Source organism: Leopardus geoffroyi, chromosome D1 (genome assembly GCF_018350155.1).
Source record: "Leopardus geoffroyi isolate Oge1 chromosome D1, O.geoffroyi_Oge1_pat1.0, whole genome shotgun sequence".
Lineage (NCBI taxonomy): Eukaryota > Metazoa > Chordata > Mammalia > Carnivora > Felidae > Leopardus > Leopardus geoffroyi.
The window spans coordinates 12,490,034-12,511,773 of NC_059329.1; the positions used below are offsets into that span (position 1 = coordinate 12,490,034).

Consider the following 21,740-nt stretch of genomic DNA (forward strand, 5'->3'; position numbering starts at 1 on the left):
TTGTCAAGGACAAATACAAACTTTTAAAGTAAAAAGCTTTAGCCACTGGAATGGGTAATCTTTATTTTTTCCTCTGCCAGAGAGCATTTGGATTCAGCTGTTATTTATGAACCAGTGAGTTTTATATTGCGCTGACTCATGGGTAAAATTTTAGAAAGAAAGCTATAAGGTTTCCGTTTGAATTTGTTTGTATGTGTCTATACATGTATGTTGCAGATGTGTGCAATTTTTCTCCCTCTAGATCGAATTGCCAAAATTAACTTCTAAAAGAGCTTTATTTAATTAGCTTAAAAATAAGCACATATGAATTAAGTGTTCTAAAAATCACAAATACAGAAACCCAAATATTAAAAAAAAATTTTTTTTTTAATTTTTTTTTTAACGTTTATTTTTGAGACAGAGAGAGACAGAGCATGAACGGGGGAGGGGCAGAGAGAGAGGGAGACACAGAATCGGAAACAGGCTCCAGGCTCTGAGCCATCAGCCCAGAGCCCGACACGGGGCTCGAACTCACGGACCGCGAGATCGTGACCTGGCTGAAGTCGGACGCCCAACCGACTGCACCACCCAGGCGCCCCTGAGAGAGAGAGTGAACAAGCATGAGCAGGGGAGGGGACAGAGAGAGGGAGAGAGAGAATCTCAAGTAGGCTCCACACTCACTGCAAAGCCCTACACAGGGCTTGATCTCATGACTATGAGATCATGACCTGAGCTGAATTCAAGAGTTGGAGGTTTAACAGACTAAGCAACCCAGGTGCCCCTGGATATATGTTATTAAGTGTTCCAGAAAATGTATGAAATTCCTAAAAATCAGATGTGTAATGTTATCAGTCATAATTCCACTTGTCATCTTAAGTTGTAGGTCACAGAAGTAACTATATTTCTTTGTTAATTGCATTATAATGAACTCTCCTCAGACCTTGACATTTTTTATATCTTTTATATCTTTTGTCATTTATAAACAGTTATTGTTTTACTCTGCTGCTTTTGCAAAAGTGCTTCATCTTCAAAGAAATTCAAAGAGGGTTCTCTAACAAGTACAGATTTCTGATAACTTGGAGGTCATAACACTGAACTGGGTAAAGATTCAGAACTCTAAGGAAAAAGTGGGTTCATAAAACTAACAAAAGATCAGTAATTAGTTACATAGGACTGGGTGAACAGATGAGGATGATTATAATTTTTCATGACTTTTGTTTGATACATTGCTGATTCTTTAATCTTTTGTTCTTCAGATTTAATGAAATTTTCTCTTACGCTAACTGTGACTTCCTGCAATTTGGTCAAGTATACCTTGATGAACAAAGAAGAAATAATTATTTTTTCTCCCTACTTATTAAATACCAGATGCAAACACTTGCACTATATAGACCTAACTTAGGTGAGGTCACCACCTCCTGAAATAAGATACAACCCTCTAACTGAATTGACTTATTCTCAAGACTAAGAGACTAATTCAATGAGATATGGAGCAATCTACCAACACAGGATAGATTCACACCTACTTATACCAGATGACCCAAAATGTTACAGTTTGTCAGAATATTCTCCAAATCTTTGGACAATTTCTAGGGCCCCTCAGATTACTGACTTGATTTCATCATGGGACACTTCAAGCTTTGGATAAGCAGACGGATGTTATGCCAACAGATCAAGACAGCTTAACAGAGAGATCAGCATAAGAGACAAAGAGAACCATGATAGAACTATGGTCATCTCAGGGTGGTTGCATCAAGGCCCAAGGTTACACTTTCTGAGGAGTAGCATCAGGGTCTGCATACCCCAGAAGAAATCAACTTTACCAAAGTGTCCAACCAAGTCACTAAACAAATAAACAAGCAAACAACATCAAGATTCTTAGGGGTAGATTAGCACATAGAGTTACTGCAATATATTATCGGAAATGTCCAGTTTTCAACAAAAAAATATGAGGCATACAAAGAAACAGGGAAGTATGACTGGGAAAAAAAAAGCAAGCAACACAAACTGCCTGAGAGAGGGTCAAGGTGTCAGATCTAGTAGACAAAACTTCAAAACAACAACTATCAATATGTTTAAGGAATTAAGGGCAATTTTGTTTAAAGAGATAAAGAAAGGTATTCTGACAGAATCTCAACAAAGAGAGATCACCAATTCAGAGAAATTACTTAAAAAAAAAACCAAAAGATAATTTTAGAGTTGCAAAGGATAATAACTGAAAGGTTCACTAGTGGGGCTCAATATATTTGAGTGGGCATATCAGCTTATTTGAAGATAAATTGATACAGATTATACATTCTGAAGAATAGAGAGGAAAAATAAAAAATATAAACACATCATAGGGATGTGTGGTACAACTTAAGCACATCAACATACATACAATAAAAGAACCATAGGAGAGGAGAGGGAGGAAAAAATAGAAAAAAATATTTGAAAAAAATAATGGCTGAAAGTTTCTCAAATTTGATTAAAAGCACTCATCCATACATCCAGGAACTCAACCCACTCCAAATATGATAGTAGAGAGAGAGCGACATCTAGACACATAAAAGTAAAAAACGTTGAAAGACAAACTGAAAATCTGGAAAACAGAAAGAGAAAAATGCCTAGTCATGTGCAAAGTACTCACACAAGATTAACAGCTGATTTCTCATCAGAAAAAATGGAGCAAGAAGGGAGTAGAATGACATATTTAAATGACATATTTTAAGGAGGGGAAAGAGAAAAACAAGAAAACTCATCAGCCAGAATCTTTTATCCAGCAAAACAGTATTTCAAAATTGAAGGTTAAGAAATAAAAGACATTCCCAGAGAAATAAAAATGGAGAGAATCCAATGCTAACAGACCTGCCTTAAAAGAAATAGTAAGGGGAATTCATCAGGTTGAAAATAAGTGACTCAGTAATTTGACTTGACACACATACATGTACGTGCATGTGTGTGTGAGAGCAAGCCCAGGCACGCTCAAAGAGTAACTGTGGAACATAACTACCACACATCACCAGAATCTACTATATATGGTAATTGCAAGAACAACCATTAAAAATTTTTAAATAGTAAAAAATATTACTAAAGTAAGAGTTGCACCAGGAAATGTTCATTTAATGCAAAAGAAAGCAGTAAAGAAGGAACAAAGGAATAAAAAAAAAAAAAAACGGGACAGGAGTAGATGGCAGAGGAGGAAAATCCTGAGCTGAACTCATTCCATGGATATACCTAGGTAACACCCACATCATAAACCCATAAATGTCTTGAATACTGGCAGAAGAGACTCTCCACAGCTATTTATGGATTAGAGGCCACATAGAAAAACTGTAGAAAGGGCAGAGACCCATTTGGGAGCCAAATTAACCTTTAAGACTAACCACAAAAGAGACAATGAAAGTATGGAGAAGGGAAAGGAAGAGACCCCACATCAGGCACCCCAGGCACAAGGGACGTATACTAGGAAAATAAATCCCCATAACATTTCGCTATGAAAAGCAGAAAGCTTAACTTTGTAAGTTTTTGTAATTAGTGGGGTTTAACACTAGGAATTTTATAAGTCAGTGGGTTTTGCTCTGGGATAACTGGAAGGAGATAGGAAACAGAGGCTCTACCCTTAAAAAGACAGTATAACAACCAACCACACAGAGATATAGCACGGAACCATCAGTTTGGAAAATGCCTGGGGTATACAGAAAGGGGATTTATTTACTAATGTCAGAATGGGTACAGGAAGGGCAGGAAATCTGTAGGAAATTTCTCCAAAAACCAAAGAGCTAACTGGCATGATTTCTTTTTCCTACCCACAAGCCTCAACATATGCACACCTAAGGGAACCAGTGCAAATACCGTCCACCTGGCTTGATAATAATTCACCCCACCCGCACATTCTCTTGTGAATCTACCCCATCAAACCTGCCCCGTTCAGCAGGAATTCTGCAAAAGTGGCGCTATTTCACTTCCAACAAGCAGACCAGTGGGTACATTGCTAATGAACCCCATCCCACCCTCCTGTGGATTCGCCCCATCCAATCGGCTGCACTTGGCAGGGATCATTCCAATGTGATGTCACAAGCATGGCAATGTGCAAGCAATGGCCACCACCACTCCCAAGTGGTTCCTACCCTCTCCCGGGGATGATAACTGTACTCAAGTTTAATTGCAGCTACAGCAGTGGGCCAGGGGCAGATATCTGGTCTGACTACAAGCCCCACTCGTCAACATACACCGTAAAAGGGGCAACACAAAGAGACAGCCTGGTAATTTGGGGTCACTGCAACCTCAACCGATAGAATGCAGGCAGACGTGGAGTCTGATTTCAGGCCCTGCCACTGACAAAAGCATCTTAGGGGATAATTCAGGGAAAGAACTCTGCAGTTCTGTGCAACTGCAGTTCTGGCAAACACCAGGTCTGACCAAACTCAAGTCCAAAGCAGCCTTATACCGGCCCCTTAGCACAGGACAAAACCCTGCCCACAACAATCAAAGCAAGTCATTGCAGATGGCTGGTTTGAAGGAAAAAGCAGCTCAGCCTCAACAGTAGGGCACACAGAACGCACATAGGAGACACCTCTAAAGCAACACATTTTGGGGAACAGAGGACAGTGCACTGCAGGGGAACGAAGGACCTCTTCTGCATAAGGCCACTACTTTAACAGCAGGAGATATAGCAGACTTTCCTAACAAATAGACACCAATAGTTAGATACAATGAAGGGACAGAGGAGTATGTCCCAAATGAAAGAACAGGACAAAATCAAACCAAGAGAGCCAAACAGAATAGAGGTAAGTAATATAATTGATAGAGAAGTTAAAATAATGGTCATAAAGATACTCATTGGACTTGAAAAAAGAGTGGAATCATGGGGTGCCTGGGTGGATCAGTCAGTCAAGCATCTGACTTTTGATCTCAGCCCTGGTCATGATCTCACAGTTTGTGTGATTGAGCCCTGCATCAGGCTCTGTGCTGGCAGCATGGATCCTGCTTGGGATTCTTTCTCTCTCTCTCTCTTTCTCTCTCTCTCTCCCTCCCTCCCTCTCTCCCTCTCTCTGCTCCTCCCCTGCTCTCTATCTCTCAAGATAAACATTTTTAAAAAATAAAAGTAGAATTTCAGTGAGATCTTCAACAACGAGATAGAAAATATCAAAAAGAACCAATCATACATGAGCTCAATAACTGAAATTAAAAATACATTAGAGGTAATAAACAGACTAGAGGAAGGAGAAGAATTTATCAGTGAGCTGGAAGATAGAGTAATGGAAACAACTAGGCTGAACAACAAAAAGAACAATAAAATAGGAGAATAAGTTAAGGGAACTCGATGACACCATTGAGAATACTAACATTTGCATTATTGGGACCCCAAAAAGAATAGACAGAGAAAAGGGGACAAAACATTTATATGAAAAAATAATAGCTGAAAACTCCCTAACTCTAGGGAAGGAAACAGACATTCAGATCCAGAAGCCACAGAGAGCCCCAACAAAATCAGACCAACAAGCTCCACACCCAGACATAGTAATTAAAATGGTGAAAAGGCGTAATAAAGTGAATTTTATTTTATTTATTTATTTTTTATTTTTTTTTTCAACGTTTATTTATTTTTTTTGGGACAGAGAGAGACAGAGCATGAACGGGGGAGGGGCAGAGAGAGAGGGAGACACAGAATCGGAAACAGGCTCCAGGCTCTGAGCCATCAGCCCAGAGCCTGACGCGGGGCTCGAACTCACGGACCAGGAGATCGTGACCTGGCTGAAGTCGGACGCTCAACCGAATGCGCCACCCAGGCGCCCCGATAAAGTGAATTTTAAAAGCCACGAGAGAAAAGAAAACATATACCAGGAAAACCCCACAAAGCTATTAGCTCATTTTTCAGCAGAAACTTTTAGACTAGAAGGGAGTGGCATGATATCCTCAAAGTGCTGAAAGGAAAAACCCTGCAAACAAGAACACTCTATCCAGCAAAGTTATCATTTAGAATAGAAGGAGAGATAATGAGTTTCCCAAACAAAAGTTAAAGGAATTCATCACCACTACACCAGTCTTACAAAAAATGTTAAAACAGGTTCTCTGAATGAAAAACAAAGACGAGGGGTGCCTGGTGGTTCAGTAGGTTGAGCATGCAACTCTTGATTTCAGCTCAGATCATGATCTCATGGTTTGTGAGTTTGAGCCCCACATCAGGCTCTGTGTTGGCAGTGTGGACCCTGGTTAGGATTCTCTGTCTCCCTCCCCCTGCCTCTCTCTGCCCCTCTCCCACTCATATGCACATGCTCTCTTTTGCTCTCTCTCAAAAATGAATAAATAAACATTGAAAAAAAAAGCAAAGGAAAGACCACAAGCATGAGTAAGAAAAATAGGAAAGGAAAAAAAATTCACAGGCACATATAAACATAATAAAATTATTAGATTAATCACTTACAAAACCAGTATGGAGGTTAAAGCACAAAAGTAGTAAAATCCAGTATATCTATAAAAAATAAGTCATGGATTCATGAAATAAAACGATGTAAAAGATGATACCGTATACCTAAAAGGTGTAGGGGGTAGCAAAAATTTACTGCTTTTAGAATAGATTCAAAAGTAAGTGACCATAATCTTAGTATAGACTGTATGCATAAGAAATTATATATAAACCTAATGGAAAGCACAAGTCAAAAACCTGTAATAGATCTACAAAAACTAAAGAGAAAGTAGTCCAAGCATATTACTAAAGAAAGCCATCAAACCACAAGAGCAAGAGAAGAAAACAACAGAGAAGAACTACAAATACAACCATAAAACAAGTAACAAAATGTCAATAAATACACACCTACCAATTATTTTGAATGTAAACGAACTAAATGCTCCAATCAAAAGATATAGGATGAATGAATGGATAAAAAAGTAAGACCCATCTATATGCTGCTTACAAGACACCAATTTCAGACCTGAAGACACATGCAAATTGAAAGTAAAGGGATGGAAAAACATTTACTGTGCAAAGAGAAGTGAAAGGAAAGCTGGGTAGTAATACTTATATTGTATAAAATAGACTTTAAAACAAACTGTAACAAGAGACAAAGAAGAACCCCACATAATCAAAAAGGGAATAATCCAACAAGAAGATTATAAATATTATAAATATTTATACACTCAACATGGAAACACCCAAATACATAAAGCAGTTATTAACAAATATGCAGAAAGAAATCAGTAGTAATACAATAGTATTACAATAATAATAAGTCTTTAACACCCCACCTATAGCAATGGACAGATCATCCAAACAGAAAATGAACACAAAACAGTTGCTTTGAATGACACATTAGACTAGATGAATATAACAAATATATTCACAACACTCCATCCAAAACTAGCAGAATGCACATTCTTTCAAGTACACATGAAAAATTCTCTAGAACAGATTACACTAGGCCACAAGTCAACCTAGAAATAAACCATAAGAAAAAATCTGGAAGGAATACAAATCCATGGAGGTTAAATAACATGCTACTAAACGATAAATGGGTCAACCAAGACATAAAAGAAGAAAGAAAAAAATACATGAAGACAAGTGAAAATGAAAATACAATGGTTCAAAATCTTTTAGATGCAGCAAAAGCTGTTCTAAGAGGGATTATAGCAATACAGGCCTACTTCAAGAACAAAAATCCCAAACAACTTAACCTAGCTCTTAAAAGAACTACAAAAAGAAAAACAAAACCCCAAACCAGGAGAAGAAAGGAATAATTAAGATTAGAGCAGAAATAAGTGAAATAGAAACTAAACAATAGAACAGATCAATGAAACCAGGATCTGGTTCTTTGAAAAGATCAACCAAATTGATAAGCCTTGAGCCAGACTCATAAATAAAAGAGAGAGAGAGAGAGAGAGAGAGAGAAAGAGATCTCAAATAAACAGTATCTGCAATTAAAGAAGACTATTAACAATCAACACCACAGAAATACAAAGGATTATAAGAGAATATTATGAAAAATTATATGCCAACAAACTGGACAACCTGGAAGAAATGCATAAATTCCTAGAAATATCCAGTCTTCAACAAACTGAACCATGAAGAAATAAAAAATTTGACTAGACTGATAAGTAATGAAATTAAATAATTAATCAACCCCCTGCCAAATAAAAGTCCAGGACCCGATGGATTCACAAATGAGTTCTAGTAGACATTTATAGAAGAATTAATACCTATTCTCTTCAAACTATTCCAAAAAATGGAGAGGAAGTAAAGTTTCCAAATAGTTTCTACAGAGCCAGCATTACCCTAATACAAAGTCAGACAAGACACCACAAAAAAAGAGAACTACAGGCCGATATCCCTGATGAACATAGATGCAAAAATCCTCAACAAAATATTAGCAAACTACATATAACAATATATTAAAAAGATCATTCACCATGATCAGGTGGGATTTATTCCTGGGATGCTAGGATGATTCAAAGTCTGCAAATCAATCATCATGTACCCCATTAACAAAATGGACAAAAATCATACAATCATCTCAACAGATGCAGAAAAAGCATTTCACAAGATTCAATATCCTTGCATTATAAAAACTCTTAACAAAGTGGGGATAGATGGAACATACTTCAACATAATAAAGATCATATATGAAAAACTCGTGGCTAACATTATCTTAAGCAGTGAAAAACAGAGTTTTCCCTCTAAGGTCAGAAGCAAAACAGCATGTCAACTGTCTTCACTTTTATTCAACATAGTACTAAAAATCCTAGCCAAAGCAATCAGAGAAGAAAAAGAAATAAGAGGCATCCATATTGGTAAAGAAGTTAAACTGTCACTATTCACAGATGACATGATGCTATGTATAGAAAATCCTAGATTCCACCAAAAAAACTACTAGAAGCAATGAATGCAGTCAAGGGGCATGTAAATTCAGAAGTTGGTAGTGTCTTTATACACTACAACAAAGTAACAGGAAAGAGAAATTTAAAAAATAACACCATTTACAATTGCATCAGAAAGACGAAAGCATTTAAGAATAAACTTAACCAAAGAGGTGAAAGACCTGTACTCTGAAAATATAACACACTGATGAAAGAATTTGAAGATGACACAGACAAATGGGGATAGTCCAACCTCATGAACTGGAAGAATATTATCAGATGTCCATATCACCCAGGGCAATCTACAATTTCAATGCAATCTCTGCCAAGACACCAATAGCATTTATGGCAAAACTAGAATAAAACTAAAATTTGTATGGAATCACAGAAGACCCTGAATAACCAAAGCAACCTTGACAAAGAACAAAGCTGGAGTATCACAATCCCAGATTTCTAGATATATTACAGAGCTGTAGTAATCAAAAGAGTATGGTACTAGCACAAAAATAGACACATAGATTAACAAAACAGGATAGTGACTCCAGAAATAAACCCACATATACATACAGTCAATCAATCTATGACAAAGGAGAAAAGAATATCCAACAGGGGAAAACACAGTCTTTTCAATAAATGGTGCTGGGCAAACAGGACAGCTAGATGTAAAAGAATGAAAATGGACTGCTTTCCAACACCATACACAAAAATAAACTCACAATGGATTAGAGACCTGAAAATGAGACCTGAAACCATAAAAATCCTACACGAGAAAACAGGCAGTCATTTCTCTGACATCAGCCAAAGCAACTTATTTCTGGATAGGTCTCCTAAGGCAAGGGAAACAAAAGTAAAAATAAAGTACTGGGACTACATTGACACTTTTTTTTTTTTTTTTTTTTTTTTTTTTTTTGCATAGCAAAGAACACCATCAACAAAACAAAAAAGGCAATTTACTGAATGAGAGAATATATTTGGCAAGTGATATATCCAATAAGGAATTAATATCCAAAATACATAAAGAATTCATACTACTCAACACCAAAAAAACCCCCAAACAATCCAGTTAAAAATGGGCAAGGACCTTAATAGGCAGTTTTTCTAAAGAGGACATACAGATTGCCAACTGACACATGAAAAGATGCTCAAAATCACTAATCATGAGGGAAACAAATGAAAGCCACAATGAGATATCACCTCATACCTGTTAAAATGGGGAAAAAATCAAGAACATAAGAAATAACAAGTGTTGGCAAGGATGTAGAGAAAAAGGAACACTTGCATACTGTTGGTGAGAATGCAAATTGGTATAGTCCCTGTGAAAAACAGTATGGAGGTTCCTCATTAAAAAAAAATACCATATAGTCCAAAAATTCCACTACAGGGTATTTACTCAGGAAAAACGAAAACACTTAAAAAGATATATGAACCCCTATGTTTATTGCGGCATTATTTACAATAGCTAAGACATGGAAGCAATGTAAGTGTCTGTTAATAGACAAATGGATAACAAAATTTTGGTATATATACACAATAGAATATTGCATAGCCATAAAAAAGGAGATTGTGCCATTTGAGGCAACATGGATGGACCTATAAGGTTTCAGGTAAGTGAAATAAGTCCGACTGTGAAAGACAAATACCTTATGATTCCACTCATAAATGGAATCTAAAAAAAAAGTAAGAATCAGAACTATAAATACAGAGAATTGGTGGTTGCTAACAGGGGACAGGGGTCGGAGTTGGGCAAAATGGAAAGGAGAGAGGGAGATACAGGCCTCCAGTAATGGAATAAGTCATAGCGATAAAAAGGTAGAGCATAAGGAACACAATCAATGATATTGTAACAGCGATGTAAATGGGACAGATGGTAGGTCTACTTGTGGTGAACATAACATACTGTATACATGTGTCAAATCATTACGTTGTACACCTGAAACTAATGTAACATTGTGTCAAATATACTCAAAAAAATACAATCATCTCAATAGATGTGGAAAAAGCTTTAGACAAAGTACAACATCCATTCACGATAAAAACTCTCAGCCAAGTAGGTTTAGAGGGAACATGCCTCAACGTAATAAAGCCCATGTAATAGAATCCCACAGCTACCATACTCAATGGTGAAAAGCTGAGAGCTTTTTTACTAATATCAGGAATAAGGCAAGGATGTCTACTCTAACCACTTTTCTTGGTGGTGTAATTATTTTTTATTCTTAATTTTTAAATAACATCTTTGTTTTTATTCAAAATATCTGAGCAATTTTGACATTCTTTTAAAAAAAATAATTTTAACAGTTTTAAAAATTTAAATCCAAGTTAATTAACACAGAGTACTTATGGTTTCAGGAATAGAATTTAGTGATTCATCACTCTGCATGTAACACCTAGTGATCATCCCAACAAGTGCCTTCCTTAATACCCATCACCCATTTAACCCATTTCCCTGATCCAACCGTGGTCCAGCAACCCTCAGTTTATTCTCTGTATTTAAAAGTCTCTTCTGGGGTCACCTGAGTGGCTCAGTTGTTTAGGCATACGACTTTGGCTCAGGTCATGATCTCACGGTTCCTGAGTTCAAGCCCCACATAGGGCACAGAGCCTGAAACCTGCTTCAGATTCTGTTCTCCCTCTCTTTCCCACTCTCTTCCTCGTGCTGTGTCTCAAAAAGAGAGAAAGAAAACATAAAAAAAATTTTTTAAAAAGAGACTCATATGGTTTGCCTCCCTCTCTGTTTTTATCATAGATTTTTGTCTCCATTTTCATTCAACATAGTACTGGAAATCCTAGCTAAAGCAATCAGACAACAAAAATAAAAGGCATTCAAATTGGTAAGGAAGAAGTAAAACTTTCACTATTTGCAAAAGGCATAACAGTACACATAGAAAATCCTAAGACTCTACCAAAAATTACTAAAACTGACAAATTAGTTCAGTAAACTACCAGGATACAAAATTAATATACAGAAATCGGTTGCATTTCAATACACTAATAATGAAGTAGCAGAAAAAGAAACTTAGAAAACCATTTTGTTTACAATTACACCAGAAAATAATGTTTCAAGGAATAAACTTATCTAAGGATGCGAAAGGCTTGTGCTCTAAAAACTATGAAACACTGATGAAAAAAACTGAAGATAACACAAATAAATGGAAATACAGTCCGTTCTCATGGATTGGGGGAATATTGATAAAATGTTTCTACTACCCCAAAGCAATCTACAGATTTAATGAAATTCTTATCAAAACACCAACAGCATTTTTCCAACAGAACTAGAATAATCCTGAATTATTCTGAATAATTCAAATATACAACTTAATGACTTTGTAAGTTTACATATTATGCTATGTTCACCACAAGTATAGCTACCATGACCCTGAATAACCAAAGCAATCTTGAAAAAGAACAAAACTGCAAGTATCACAATCCCAGATTTCTAGATATACTACAAAGCTATAATAATAGCAGTATGGTATGGACACAAAAATAGACACATATGTCAATGGAATAGGATAGAGACCCCAGAAATAAACCCACAATTATATGGTCAATTAATAGATGGCAAAGGAGGCAAGAATATACAATGGAAATATGCAAGGTCTCTTCAACAAAGGGTGTTGAAAAATCTGGACGGCTACATGCAAAAGAAGGAAACTAGACCCCTTTCTAACACCATACACAAAAAGCAACTCAGAATGGATTAAAGACATAAATGTGAGACCTGAAACCATAAAAACGCTAGAAGAGAACACAGACAGTAATTTCTCTGCCATTGGCCATATCACTATTTTTCTAGAAGTGTTTCTTTCCTAAGACAAGGGAAACAAAAGCAAACAAAACAAAAAAACAACTGATAGCACTATTTCAAAATAAAAAGGTTTTGCACAAGAAAGGAAACAGTCAACAAAACTAAAAGACAACCTACTGAATGCGAGAAGATATCTGCAAATGATATATGTGATAAGGGATAAATATCCAAGATATATAAAGAACTCCTACAACTCAACACCCAAAAACCCAAATAATCCAATTAAACAATGGACAGAAGACATAAACAGACATTATTCCATAAACATAAAAATGACCAACACATGAAAACATAGTCAAAATTTCTAATAATCAGAGAAATGCAAATCAAAACCACAATGACCTATCACCTCACAGCTATCAGAATGGGTAAATTGAAGAAGACAAGGAACAAGTGTTGGTGAGGATGTGGAGAAAATGGAACTCTCATGCACTGTCGGTAGGATGCAAACTGGTGGAAAATAGCATGGAGGTACCTCAAAAAATTAAAAATAGAAATACTATATGACCCAGTAATTCTATTCAGTATTTACCCAAAGACAATGAAAACCGTAATATAAGAAAATATGCACCCAGAGGTTTATTGCAGCATTGTTTACAATAGGCAAGATATGAAAGCAACACAGGGTTCATTCATAGATGAATGGATCAAAAAGAGATGGGATACTCACACACACACACACACACACACACACACACACACCACACACTGGAATATTACTGAGCCATAAAAATGAAATTTTGCCAGTTATGACATCATGGATGAATGTAGAAAGTATAATGTTAAGTGAAATAAGTCCATCAGAGAAAGATAAATACCCTATGGTTTTACTCATACGTGGAATTTAAGGGAAAAAAGTGTGTGTGTGTGTGGGGGGGGGAGGACAAAAAACACTAGACTGTTAAATACAGAGAAGAAACTTATTGTTTCCAAAGAGGAGGTAAGAGGATAGGCAAAATAGTTGAAGAGGATTAAGAGTACACTTATCATGAAGAGCATGGAATAATGTAAAGAATTGTTGAATCACTTTATTATACACCTGAAAGTGATATAAGACTATATATTAATTATACTGGATTTAGAAAATAAATAAAATAAAAACACCCAAAATGGGACATACTGAAAATAAAAGTACAATTATCTCAGTATTAACATTAAATGTGAGTGGATTAATCAATCCAATCAAAAGGCACAGACTGCCAGATTGGTTAGTAAGAACCAACTCTAAATTGTCAACAGGAGACAACATTTAATAATGCTGAGAGACTGAAAGTAAAAGAATTTCAGAAGAATTTCTGTATAATTCATACAGAAAAAAATCTGGAGTTACTATAGATAAAATAGAATTATAGCAATATTACTAAAGACAATGAGGAACATTTTCTAGTGATAAAAAGCATTAATCAGGGATTTATAACAATTTTAAAAAATATACGCATCTAACAATGTTTGCTTCAGTGGAGCAAAACTAAGTGAAGGAAGAAATAAGACAATTCAGTGAGAATAGTTAGACACTTCAATATTTCACATTCAAAAAATATTAGAACAACCCGACAGAAGATCAAGGAAATCTAGTATTATTTAACATTATAAATGAACTAGACCTAATAAACATCTATACAAGTCTTCGCTCAGAAGACTACACAATTTTATCAAGTACACGTGGAATATTCTCCAGGACAGAACATGTACTATGCCAAAGAAGAAACTTCTCTCTATATGTAAGTTGAAATAATGCAGAGCATGTTCTCTAACCACACTGAATGAAATTAGACATTACTAATGGCAATGGGTTTGGTAAATTCACAAATAGGTGGAAAGTAAAACACTACTGAATAATCAGTGTGCCAAAGAAGAAACAAAAAGGAAAATTAGAATATTCTGAGAAAGAAATCAATGAATTATAAATTAACCTCCATCTTAAGAAAGTGGAAAAAGAGCAAACTAAACCCAAGGCAAGAAGAAGGAAGGAAATAGAAAGATTGGAGCAGAAATTAATAGAGAATAAAACAATCAGTAAAACCAAAAAAGGGTTCCTTTGCAAAGACCAACAAAATTAACATACCTTTATCTAGACTAGACAGGAAAAAAATTGAAGACTTAAATTACTAAAGTCAAGAATAAAAGGATAAATCACTGTTAATTTTACTGAAATAAAAAGGATTATAAGGAAGTGCCATGAATAACTGTATGCTAACAAATTAGATACTTTACATGAAGTAGATAAATTCCTAAAGAGACAAACAACCAACACTGCGTAAAAAAGAAAGAAAACGTTAATGACCTACAACAAATTTTAAAAAATGAATTGGTAATTTTAAAACTTCTTGCAAAGAAAAGCCCAGATCCAGATGACCTTATTGTTGAATTCAACTAAACACTTAAAAAAATTAATACCAATTATTCATAAACCCCTTTAAAAAATAGAAGAAGAGGGATCACTTCCCAACTCATTCTATGAAGCCTGTATTATTTGATCTCAAAACTGGACAAAGACACTACAAGAAAACTGTAGACCAGTATCTCTTATGAATATACATGCAAAATACTCAATAAAATATTAACAAACCACATTAACTTTAAGAAGGATTATACACCATGACCACATAGGATTTATTCCAGGAATGCAATATGAGTTTAACATGTGGAAATCAGTGTAATGTAACTTATCCATAGAATAAAGCACAAATCCCACAGGGTCATCTCACTACACACCAAAAAGGCATTTGACAAAATGTAACAGCTTTTCATGATTAAAACCTTCAACATACCATTAATAGAAGGTAACTTCCTCCACTTGCTAAGGGGCATCTATGAAAAACCCACAACTAATATCATACTTAACTGAAACAACTTAAGTGAAATACTGAACGCTTCCTCTAAGATCAAGATAAAGGCAAGGATGCCTGCTTTCACCACTGCTGCTCAACATTGTGCTGGAGATTCCAGGCAGGGCAATTAGGCATTAAGAAGGAATTAGGCATTCAGGTGGAAAAGAAGAAGTAAAATTATTTCTATTTGCAGGTGACATGATGATACCCTGTATAGAAATGCCCAAGCAATCCACTAAAAATTATTAGAACAACAACAAAAAAGAATTCAGCAAGGTTGCAGGGCAGATCAAAATACGAAAATCACTTGTATTTGTATAAATTATCAATGAACAACCTGAGGTTAAATTAAGAAAACAATTCTATTTATAGTTGCAAAAAATTAAGTATCTGAGAATAAATTAAATAAATGAAATCTTATAATCTGAATATTAAAAAACATTGTTGCAAGAAATTCAAGAAGACCGGGGGTCCCTGGGTGGCTCAGTCAATTAAGCATCTGACTTCAGCTCAGGTCATGATCTCATGATTCATGGGTTTGAGCCCCACAACAGGCTCTGTGCTGACAGCTCAGAGCCTGGACACTGCATCCAATTCTGTGTCTCCCTCTCTTTCTCTCTCTGCCCCTCCCCTGCTCATGCTATGTCTCTCTCTCTGAAAAATAAGCAAACATTAAAAAGTTAAAAAAAAAAAAAAAGAAATCAAAGAAGACCTTAAAAATATCAAAGTCATCCCTCGTTCATGGACCAGAGAACTTAACACTGTGAAGATGACAATCTCTCCAAATCGATCTTTAAGATTTAACACCATCTCTATCAAATTCCCAGTTTTTTTTTTCTCGGAAAGTAGCACTTTACTTCCTAAAATTCATGTGGAAATTCAAGGGACATGTAATAGACAAAACAATCGTGGGGGAAAAAAATAAGATTAGAGAATTCACACTTCCCAGTTTGAAACCTTCTACAAAGTAACAGTAATCAAGCCTGTGTGGTCCTGGCATGAGGATAGACTTATAAATGAATGGAATGGAATTCACAGTCCAGAAATAAACCCTTACACTTATAATTACTTGATTTTTGGTGTGGGTGCCAAGACAATTCAATAGGAAAATAATCGTCTGAATAGTCTATTTGACAAATGATGCTGGGACAACTCTGTAACCATAAGCAAATGAATGAAGCTGGACTTCATATGTAGTAATTAACTAAAAATAGATCATAGACCTAAATGATTATACAAGGAAAACTACAAAACTCCTAAAAAGAAAATATACAAGGAAATACTTGTGACCTCAGGTTAGACAAAGCCTTCTGAATTATGATACCAAAACACAAGGAACAAAAGAAAAAAAAATTCTGCTTCATTGCAAGAAAAAAAAAAAACGTTTGTGGTTCAAAGGACACCATTTAAAAAATAAAACAACAGTGATTGCTTCGGCAGCAAATAAACTCAAATTGGAACGATACAGAGAAGATTAGCATGGCCCTTGCACAAAGATGACATATAAATTCGTGAAGCCCTCCCTATTTTATGAAAAAATAAAACCACCCACAAAACTGGAGAAAATATTTGCCCCCATCTATCCAACTAGGTACTTGTAACTAGAATAAAGAACTCTTACACCTCAATAAGAAAAACACAAACCAATTTTAAAAATGGACAGAAGAGATGAATAGACATTTCACCAAAGATGATACACAAAAAGGCAATCAGCACATGAAAAGATGCTCGGCATCATTAGTCATTAGGGAAATGCAAATAAAAATCACATTGGAGATAGCTCTAAATAAAAAGACAATAGCAAGTGTTGGCGAGGATGTGGAGAAATGGAGATCCTCATACATTGCTGGTGGGAGTATAAAATGGCACAATTGCTTTGGAAAACTGTCTAGCAGCTCCTCAAAATGTTAAACATAGAGTTACCATGTGCCCAGAAATTCCAGTCCTTGGATATATACCCAAGAGAAATGAAATCATACCTCTATACAAAAACATGTACATAAATGTTCATGGCAGCATTATTAGCAAGATCGCCAAAGGGGAAACAACCTGAATATCCAACAACTGATGAATGGATAAATAAAATTTGGTCTATGTATGCGATGGATTACAGTTCAGCAATATAAAGGAATAAAGTACTGATTCATGCTGCTATTCGAATAAAACCTCATAAAAACTTTTATGCTGAGTGGGAAAAAAGTCATAAAAGACCATATATTGAATGATTACATTTATATGAAACATCCATAAAACCTAGAGACTCATAGCAGGTTAACAGATATCTATCCGGGGCTGGAAGTGGGAATGAGAAGCGACTGTAGATGGACACAAGGAAAATGTGCCAAAAGGAAATGTGCCAAAATTTTTTTGTGATGGTTTCACAACTGGGTACATTTATTAAGAGTCAGTGAACCTTACACTGGGTGAATTTTATGGTACGTATACTCTAGCTCAACAACGTTGTTAAAACAAAAAAATTATGTGGGATATATGCTCTAATAATGGAATGTGTGACATACTGGCAACAAATTAAGGGAACATCTGTTCATTTTGAGGCTAGAGGACACTGAATATAGAATGTGGAATGCAAACCATTCTTGGTTTCATCTATATCACCCTCTTCTATGGAATCCCTCCTGTTATGGAGGGTTATTCTCTCCTGCTAACACCCTCACCACCCTCCTTTGCCTTCTGTCAAGATCTCTCTTATATCTTAATAGAGTTTAGTATGCAGTTCACGACCTTCCTCCCCATTCTCATTTTGGGAGTTTTTAATAGTCTCAAAGATGGCACATGTGACATATAAGTCCTCCTAGCTTCTTATCTGTCTTCAACCCAGTGACCTTCCCTCTTCATACCACTTCAGATCATCAGACCCATAGGCACATGTTACAGCTTGTCATCAGCCATATTTCTCTGCCACTTGACTATGCTACCTGCTGAACACAACCTTCTCTTCTTGTTGCCCTCTCACTTTTTTATTCTTACGAATCCAACCAATTATTAGATTGTTTAGACCAGGGGTCATCAGCAAGCTTTTTCTGTCAAGAGCCAGATAGTAAGTATTTTAGGCTTGGGGTTCATATGACCTCTGTCACAATTCCTCAGCTCTGTGCCCTACTCTGTTGTTGTAGGGAGAACGCAACAAAAGGCAATAAGTAAGTGGGCCTGGTGGTCCTCCAAGAAAAACTTTTATAAAACAGGCCAAAGACTAGATTTGGTTTATGGGACACAGTTTGTACTTCTCTCTCCTTCATGGAGACATAGGCCTAGGCACAGACTTATAGGAAGGAGTACACGCAAATTGTTTTACTTTTCTGAGTCTCCCTTTTTCCGTGTATGTAGTGGAAATAATGCTTTCTACGTCTTCAAGTTTATAGCAGTCCAATGAGAAGATGAACAAAAAGTTTAAGTGCAGATGATGGCACATAGTAATGAGGAAATTCATGGGTTTTCAAATGAGTTCTAATAAATATATTCTTTCCTCTCTGTTGAGTTCTAAATGAGTTTAGAAATTAGAAAAAAGTAAGCAAGGTTGCCTGGGTAGCTTAGTCGGTCAAGGGTTCAACACTTGATTTTCGCTCAGGTCATGATCTCACAGTTGGTGAGTTCCAGTCCTTTGTCAGACTCTGTGCTGTCAGATTGAGATTCCCACCCACCCCCCCTCCTCCACTTCTCCCCCACTTGTGCGTGTACTCACACACATGCTCTCTCTCAAAATGGAGAATCACGCCCCAAAACTCACTGTCATATATAAGAAAGGTGAAGTTGGAGAATGCTGCATGTCTACAGGCCAGGGGTCTAATACTGAATTCTGGAATTGGAGAAGCTTACCTGTCCTGTCCAAGCAGCACTAGACCAAGCCAGGCCTTCCGGAACAGGAATAAGTAGAGAATTTTGGGTTCCTTCTTAAAAAAAAATTATCAAATGTTCTTCCAAACGGATGGAAACATCAGGAGTGGGTTCTTCATTTTCTGCCTAGAACAAATGTTCGTTTTCTTCTCCCACTGTCCCCAAACTGGATAGCTATGTTCATGAGGTCAGAGCAACCTCTCCCACAAGGGTACACACACATTCTTGTGGTTTCTCTGAGTGTGTGCCAGGAGAGTTTCTTAGAGGCTAGTTCAAACTTCTCTACAAATGTATTCTAAAAGTAAAGAAGAATAAACTCTAATCTCCAGGGGCCTATGGATATTGCTATAAAAGATCCTGCTAAGAGATTAAAATTCTTTAGCAGTCTTTTATCTTAAAAACCAAGCATATGTTGCATTGTTCCCTATGGTTGAAGTTTATTTACCAATTAAAGAGCTTTAATCACCTACCCCTAACGCAAAATAATTGAGTAAAATTAACAGTGTGAAGAAACGTGCTGTGTACATTTTCTAACAACCTTCCTGCCACACATACGGCCTCACTCCCTCCACCATCAGGCAAAATAACTTCGAGAAGCACAAGTCAGGACTATGTTACTTCATTTAAAATTCAGCTCTCTTTCATCATGTTTATTTCCTCTCAATCTGGTCTCAAGGATTTTGGAGCCAGACCCTACTTTCTGTGGGGTGCAGGTCCACAAAGGTCAGGGTCCTGGAGCTCCAGCCCCAACTCAATTGCTGAACTATGAGCTCAGACCGGTTTTGTGGCCTTTCTCCACATCACAGGCTCTTTGTTACTAAGGGTGGTAGTGTTTTTCCTGACCAGCTCAACACTATTACAAAACAACACGAGCTAATTATTTTAGGGGTGCAAAGCAAATGTCTGTTTACTGTGGTATTCTCTATGTGGTCATGGTAATTATGCCAGTAGCTCAGAGCACTGTCTTTCCCCACTCCCCAATAAATTCCTTTAGAAATTATCTATCATATCTCTGAGCCTATCTCCAACATGCTATGATCACAGTTCTGATATCCATACGATTGTATGGATATGTGCCTGGAAAGATTGGCAAACAAGTATTAAATGTATATACATAGACCCTATATATGAAAAACATGCATGTATACCTATATACATATCTATATCGATATCTCTATAATTGGATCTATCTGTATCTTCTTATACCTCTCTCCATATTTCTATCTATATAGATACCCCATGCAGAGCAATTCAAGTTGAGCATGGCTGGTGTAGTATGGTGTAACAGGTCATCTGGTAGGTGGCTGCACTGTGAACACGTACCACCTTTAGTGGTAGGGATACTCATGTCCACAGAGTTTGCTCCTTTAGCTCTGCTACAGATCTAAGTTTTACTGGGATTTAGACCTATGGCTCTTCCTTTTATGACCTGAGATTTAACTTAAATCATTGTTGGTTAGGTTCATTTGTAGGTATCTTACTGTTTTTGGTGCAATTGCAAATGGGATTCATTTATTTCTTTTTCTGCTGCTTCATTAGTGTATAAAAATGCAACACATTTCTGTATGTTGATTTTCTATCCTACAACTTTGCTGAATTCGTGTATTAGTTCTAGCAAGTTTTTGGTGGAGTCTTTTGGGTTTTCTACACAGAGTGTGTGTGTATCTGTCTGTCTGTCTGTCTGTCTCTCTCTCTCTCTCTCTCACACACACACACACACACACACACACACACACACACACACAGGAGTATTACTCAGCCATCAAAAAGAATGAAATCTTGCCAACTGAAATGACATGGATGGAGCCAGGATGTATTATGCTAAGCAAAATAAATCAGAGAAAGACAAATGCCATAAGGTTTCACTCATATGTGGAATTTAAGAAACAAAACAGATGATCATATGAGAAGTGGTGGAAGAGAAGAATGGTGGGAGAAACAAACTACAAGAGACTCTTAATACAGAGAACAAACTGAGGGTTGATGGAGGGAGGTGGGTGGGAGATGGGCTAGATGGGTGAGAGATAAAAGGAAAGCACTTGCGATGAGCAATGGGTGTTGTATGTAAGGGATGTATCACTAAAATCTACTCCTGAAACCAATATTGCATTATATGTTAACTAAAATGTAAACTAAAAAAATCAGTATATGCAGTTGTTTACAGCAAGAGAAAGAACTTATGAAAAAAAGCACTACAAATATTGAGAGAAATCAGCCAAATCAAGTCTCAGTTGTTCAGGAACTATAGACAAGGGCTTCTGTTTTCCTTCTTCCCAGTTTTTCAAATACTTCTGCTACTGTGGAAGTGACTACTTCCTCATGATAGCAAAACAAAGGCATTATTAAAGGAAATGCACTTGGTATAAAAATTTGCAAGGCCTCAACCACAGGTGGCAATAGGCTCTAATTAGATCTATTCTCTAAAACGCCCTGAAGAACTC

At 36.5% G+C, this 21,740-nt stretch overlaps 1 non-coding gene across 1 annotated transcript; it reads left to right on the top strand.

Annotated features, from left to right (window-relative positions):
• The first annotated feature begins 16,875 nt into the window (after positions 1 to 16,875).
• On the top strand, positions 16,876 to 16,978 carry LOC123602879. Its single transcript, XR_006714632.1, has one exon. It is a non-coding gene; the product is annotated as a U6 spliceosomal RNA (small nuclear RNA).
• The last annotated feature ends 4,762 nt before the right edge of the window (positions 16,979 to 21,740 follow it).